We start from the raw sequence: 6,778 nt of genomic DNA, 5'->3' as shown, positions 1-6,778 counted from the left end.
ATACTTTGTGTTTTATACACTGGAATCTGTAACAGGAGCACTGGGCAATGTAACTGATTTCTTTGTAATTTTTCATGGATTTAATTGTGTCCTTTGACAATTTCATGTATTTATATAAAAATTGTGGCCATTCTCCAAAAAAAAAAAAAAAAAGATAAAGGCCCCTCAAAATAAAAAATAAATAAATAAAAGTTTGATGGTCGTGTATACAAGAAAATCAAGCCTATTAGCAACACAAAGAGTCAAGCAATGCCAGGACCACTATGGGTGGGTGCAATCTATTGTGGACCCTCCTTCTCTACAGTTAACACAGCTGGTAGTGATAACAAGGATACACATTTTCCTAATGGAGCAGCAACAAAGGAGGCTTATTGTTACACAAGACTGGGGCTGGAAAGATGGCTCAGTGGTTATAAGTACTGACTGCTCTTCTAGAGGTCCCAGGTTTGATTCCCAACACCTACTCTGTGACTTACAATACCAGGAAATTTGACATCCTCTTCTGGGCCCCACGGCCACTGTGTGCACATGATTCACAAACATACATGCTGACAAAACACTTATACAAATATATTTTTAAAAATACACAAGATTAAAGAAAATAATGAGTTTTGTAGCATAACAGAGCCCAAATGTTCTGGTTTCAGTCAAATCTCTCTTGTCATGAGAACACTCAAACTTAGGCAGAAAAACAATCATCAAAGTAAGAGGTGTGAGATCTGAGGATCTTAAGCTACACATCATACTGAAACTAGCTTGGAAATAAATTATTGGTAAGAAATAAATACAATTAAAGGAGAGAAATCAAATAGTAATTTTAGAATTAAAGATTATAATAACTGCCCAAAAAAATCCAAGTGGATGGGTCACTAGTTTTATATACAATATATAAAGAATCTATAAATCATCATTCCTACCTTTAAAACAAAGAATAATAACTTGAAAATCATTGCCTTTTCTTGGACTTATTGCAGAACTATGGCTAAAAGCAAAGCGTACCACTAAGGCTGATAAAACATGAAAACCTTAAGCCATGGCTGAGCTATACATGTCAGAAGCAGAAACTATTGGAGCAAGAACCTTTGGTTACAACTCAACGATGAGCTTGATGGTTAACTGGATTCTGAATGTGGCAGCACATGAGGATGAGAAACCGTGGGGAAACAGAGTCTGGGGAATCCTCTCATTTTGTGATTTTAATCCTGGGATCCATGTTCTCATGGGTGAAAGTGGACAAAGGTCTCTTGGTCTCCTGTGACTCTGGCAGGGAAGGTGATGAGTAAACATTGTGGAAATACACTTTGAATTTAAAAAAAAAAAAAAAACAACTGGTGTATTCTCTTTCTTCTGTAGGAAAAGACTGAGAGAAAGACATTTTACCCCTCTGTCCCCCTCTTTACTTCTTCCTTTGCCTTAGGAGATGGAAGAAGCCACTGAGAGATTACCATGAAGTCATAGCTCAGATGCACAGGCCCATTACAAGGTTAACATATAATCATAAGGTAATAGGACACTCATTTCCTGCATTATACCTGACACACACAAGATGGTTGTAACAGATACATTAGCTGTGATCACTGACTTTCTGAGAAAAGCATCCTAAGAAAGTGCAAAGGTGATCACAGAGATGAGAATGAACACATACTAGAGGAATTAAGCCCTAGCATCCATGTAGGCAGTGAACATAAAATTCCACTATAGAGGCTGACTTACCTCAACTCATGCGACTTTACAACATTGAAAACAGAGCCAGGTAGTGGTGGTGCTTGCCTTTAATCCCACCACTTGGGAGGCAGAGGCAGGTGGATTTCTGAGTTCAAGTCCAGCCTGGTCTACAGACCGAGTTCAGGACAGCCAGAGAATCCCTGTCTTGAAAACAAACAAATAAACAAACAAACACAAAAAAGGAAGAAAGAAAAAAGAATAAAAGAAAAAAGAAAACAAGTACAAATGGCCAAGGTGGGGAAATATATATATATATATATATATATATCCTTAACCATCAGGGAAGTGTAAACTAAAGCTCCATTAAGATTCCTTCTCACCTCAGCTAGAGTGGTTATCATTAAGAAAATAAACAACAGGTCCTGGGGAGGATGTGTTTTAGTGTTTTACACACAGGTGGCAATGCAACCCTGCCCAGTCACTCTAGAAATGGCATTAAAAAAAAAAAAACAAATAAAAAATGAAACTAATAATGAAGAGGGTAAACCATTCCTAGGTGCATACTTAAAGAATTCTAGGGTATTATGACCATGTAAATACCCTCATGTGCATGTTTATTGGAGCACTATTCACTAAACCCAAGTAATGCAATCACCCTGAATATCCATCAACAGACAAATGGATAAAGAAAACATGGCATATGTACAGAATGGAGACTTCTCTCCCATAAGAAAGAATTACATTGTGTTCTTTGCTAGGGAATAGACATACCTAGAATTCCCACTAAGCCAAAAAGTCAGATGCAGAAAAACAAATATTGTAGGTGTTCTCTCAGTTGTAAGTTTTACTGATGCATAAAAATGTGTGTGTGCACATGCATGTGTGTGTGTGTGTGTGTGTGTGTGTGTGTGTGTGTGTGTGTGTGTGTGTAAAAGATAAAGGGAAGGAAGGAAGGAAGGAAGGAAGGAAGGAAGGAAAGAAGGAAGGAGACTGAGAGGAGAAGGGAGATGAAGGTAAGTGAGGTGAATGAAAAGGGGAGAGGACAATTGAGAAGACTAAGAAGAGGAAGGGTTGGGGCAACCATGCTCAAACTACATGATATATTTCAAAGAAATGATGACATCCAACATTATGCAGGACAAACACACACTTCTTAAAGATTAGGAAGGAAGTGGCAGTCTATTGGTTTCCAGAAACTCAGGTGAAAGGTTTATAAATTAAGTTAAATGTCAATTGAGTGTGTGTGTCTTAAGTTCACAAATTGTGTATTAATAATAAGATTTACAAAGAGAGCTAAAATACTAAATGTTAAAAGGCAAAAAAAAAAAAACCAACCCTGTTCTGTGAAAGCAAANAAAAAAAAAAAAAACCAACCCTGTTCTGTGAAAGCAAAGCAGCCATAGTAGCTTATTTTACTACTGGAAACTTCTCAGAGTGTGCACACAGTTAGGTCTGTGCATTTACTTGATATTCACAGTCTGATCGTTTGAAGTGAGAGCATTTCTAGAGAATGTAGTCACCCATATGGTGGGACTCATGTCCATTCATCTCCTCTCCTTTTATCTTTTATTTACTCTTTTTTTTTTTTTACTTCTTAATTTGTTTTAAATGATTTTTTCAGATCTGAAAATAATCTGTGCATTTGTCTCATTAGCAATACCTCTTTGTTTTTGTTTTGTTTTGATTTTTTTAAGCGGTTGCTCAAGAGTTTACAGTAGACATCTTCAACATATTGTCATCTGTCTTCAAATAAGTGTTGTAACACAGCACATGGAAAGTAAAATAATTACAGCTGTGTGCGTCTCCTTTCCCCTTCTGTTGCAAATGCTAGTTCTTTGATGAACATACTGTTCCTTTACAAAATATTGAACTATAATTTTATTGGCAATTGGATTAGCTGCACATCAGCTTTTCAACCAATAGTATTAAATGATAAAGAGTGAGACTCTGTCATGGTTTTTACTTGGCATTTAGTTTATCTTTGCTTTCTTGGTGCAATTTGCTTTTGTTTTGTTCTGTTTTGTTTTGTTTTGTGTTAATATTTAGAGTTGAATACCCAGATGCTCAATGGGTCTTTCTTGCATGGTTAGATGGGAGTCAGATTTGTCCTCTGTGATTTCTAGGAATTATGGCAGTCTGACTTCATGAGGTTTCATCTCATATGCACAGGTTAGTAATAACTTACAGACATCAGACATCCCACATAGATGCTAGTTCCCTACCAGCCCCACCCCCAGAGCTTTCATCTCTTTTCCCTGGATTCAGCAAAGCTATCGTTCTCCTTGTGGGTACCACTCCCCTGTCCCAATGTCCAGAAAATTCCTTTAGTCGGAGGCTGGAAGTATTATGAGGTTCTGTTTGTTTATTTAGCTTTCCAAAGACGGCAGTCTTTCCCTGATGCCGGACAATGTCTGACAATGATTGCTTCCTGTATTTGTACAGTTTTCTGCTTATGTGTAGCAGTGAGGCAGAAATTCTTTCCTGCAAAAACTAAAACCTTTGAACTTCTAATTTTTGTCACTCGTGTGTTGGAATAAGCCACTTTTTTTTTTCAAATTTGTGAAATTTCATTTTCTTCATCTTCTAAATGGTCTTAAGATACACACTGCTGGGCTATTCTGCTGGGATTTTTTTGGTTGCTGTATTAATAACAACTAGAAGAAGTAAGACATTGATATCTTGCTCCTCTCCAAGAATATGAACTATCATATTAAAATATAAAAATTATGTGATTTCTATATTTTCCATTGTTCCTCAGGTTCTCGCTGATGTTGTCAATTACATGGTATGTATTCTTTAAAAACCTAATTCTCAACCACACAGTCCTCTGACCTCAGTATTCAAGCGGTCACTCAGTTTATTCATAAAGTCACACTTTTCTATTCTAGTGTTCCCAGCTGGGGACTTTGCCAGTTGCTACCTGCACATATCACAATGTGGTCACCTCAGACTTCAAGAAGCTAATTATTAACCATCAGATTGCCTGTCTTCCTAGCTTATAGGACTCCCAATGCGTTCTTAGTTTGCCTATTTTTTCTACCCAGTAAATTAAATCACCTTTAATATTGTTTCTAAGTTGAAAGCTAACCATGTAATTTATGCTTGTTGTGATATATAGACATTAAAAATAAGCACAATTCATGTTGTGGAGAATTATGTGACTTCCTTGTAGAAATAATTAAGATTATTAAATATATTTTTCCAGGAAATCATAACACTTGTTAATTTGTAAAGATCCACATAGTTAATAATTAATGTTAAAAGTATTTGTAATATTCCATACAATTTCTGATCACCTGTTATGGTTCTAGAAAAATAAATCTTTCAATGATAACTCCTTCAACAAAAAATTGTATCAAAATAGTTAATTTCATGGACACTATAAATTGTATAATTATTTAAGAGGTAAAATATATAATGACAAAAAAACACAAAACATACTGTCACCTTTCTTCTCCTACTCCATGAAGCCAAAGAGTACATGTCATTATTTTGTATGATATTTTTTATTCTATTCAAAGCAAAACCCAGAAAAAAAATAAATTCAGTAAGTTAAAAATAAAAACACTTCCTGAAGCATTTCAATTTTGACTATTGTTTCATCCACAGAAGATACCATGCTTGGGCAACTTGCTTTCATCTTGAGTCTGTGCACTACATATCCATATTAGTAAGATGCTGTCAGTCATCATCTTAAATTCTTCCCCATCCCCCCACTGTGTGTGTGTGCGAACACGTGCATGCACGCGCACGCAATGGGAAGGCAAATCATGTCAAGCAATTAGGATTGTTTTGTCTATTCTGGTCCCAAAAATCTTTCATAAAGATTTTGTAATCAGTTTACTAATTTCTACCAAGAATACATCTAGGGTTCTACTAGCAAACTAACAGAAATCTGTACATCATTGGGAAGTATGTGGGATTTTCCCTGTTTATTTTAATTTACTTTAATTTCTTTCGGCAATGTTTGTCAAAAGACCTGAATAGACAAAACAATCTTTAAAAAAAGATCCAAGTGGGAAGACTCACGTTTACCCAAAGCAGGATTAATCAAGGCAGTGCAGAGTTGGTTTAAGCATAGCCATATCAATCAAATGAGTGGAAAATGAGTTGACTATCATCAACTCGTTTTCAGGAGTTTCAAGGTCATTTGATAGGGAAATAATAGTGATCAGACCTTTTTCCACATAGCAAACCTGATAGCTGCATGTGAATTTGGTTCTATACCTCATATCACATAGAAAACTGAACTCATAATTGAAAAATAGTCTTATTTGGGATCAGAACCAGAACTGTAAAAATTTGTTAAAGAAATATCAGTAAATCTTCCTTGGATTATGACAAATGCATAATGTCATAAGTGTGAAAAACATAGAAGTAAATTAGATGGGCTCGAAATTTAAAACTTTCATATTTTAAAAGACACTATAAAGAAAGCAGAAAGAAACAGACAACCAGAAAAACCATCTGCGTGTACAAACTAGAATACCTGCTCCTGTTCTTGGACACCTGTCCAAGACATTTATATCTTGAACACATACAGAGTCATACAACCCAGTAATAGATCAAGTGACCAAACTGAAAAATGACTGAAGGATTTGAAAACATGTTTCTTCAATGCAGAAAAATCACTAAAGATTGGAAATGCTGCTTTAAATAGTAAGCCACCAATTGCAAGTTCAACCACTTCATAGCTACTAGAATTCATAGAACTTAAAAGTCACATAAGAACAAACATTAGTAAGGAAATGAGGGGGATGGAACTTTCATATACTTTGGGGAATATAAAATGAGGTAGCCACTTTGGGAGACACTCTAGCAGATTCTCACGTTGTTAAACATAGGGAATTTATAAAACTCAGTAATCCCACTCCTAAGTATATACCCAAGAGGAATAACAACACAGATCATAGATGTTTACAGAAGCACTTCTGGAGCACTGAGTAGCACTGACTGACAAATGAATGAGCAAACTATGATCCATCCAAACAGTGGCCATGAAAATACTGCAGGACCACTCATGCTGTGGCGTTGATAGAACTCGAAACCACACTAAGGGAAAGCTATCAAACACACACACACACACACACACACACACACACACACACACACA

The sequence above is a fragment of the Mus pahari genome, chromosome 7 (genome assembly GCF_900095145.1).
Source record: "Mus pahari chromosome 7, PAHARI_EIJ_v1.1, whole genome shotgun sequence".
Taxonomy (NCBI): Eukaryota; Metazoa; Chordata; class Mammalia; order Rodentia; family Muridae; genus Mus; species Mus pahari.
Note: the sequence above shows the minus strand (reverse complement) of the source record.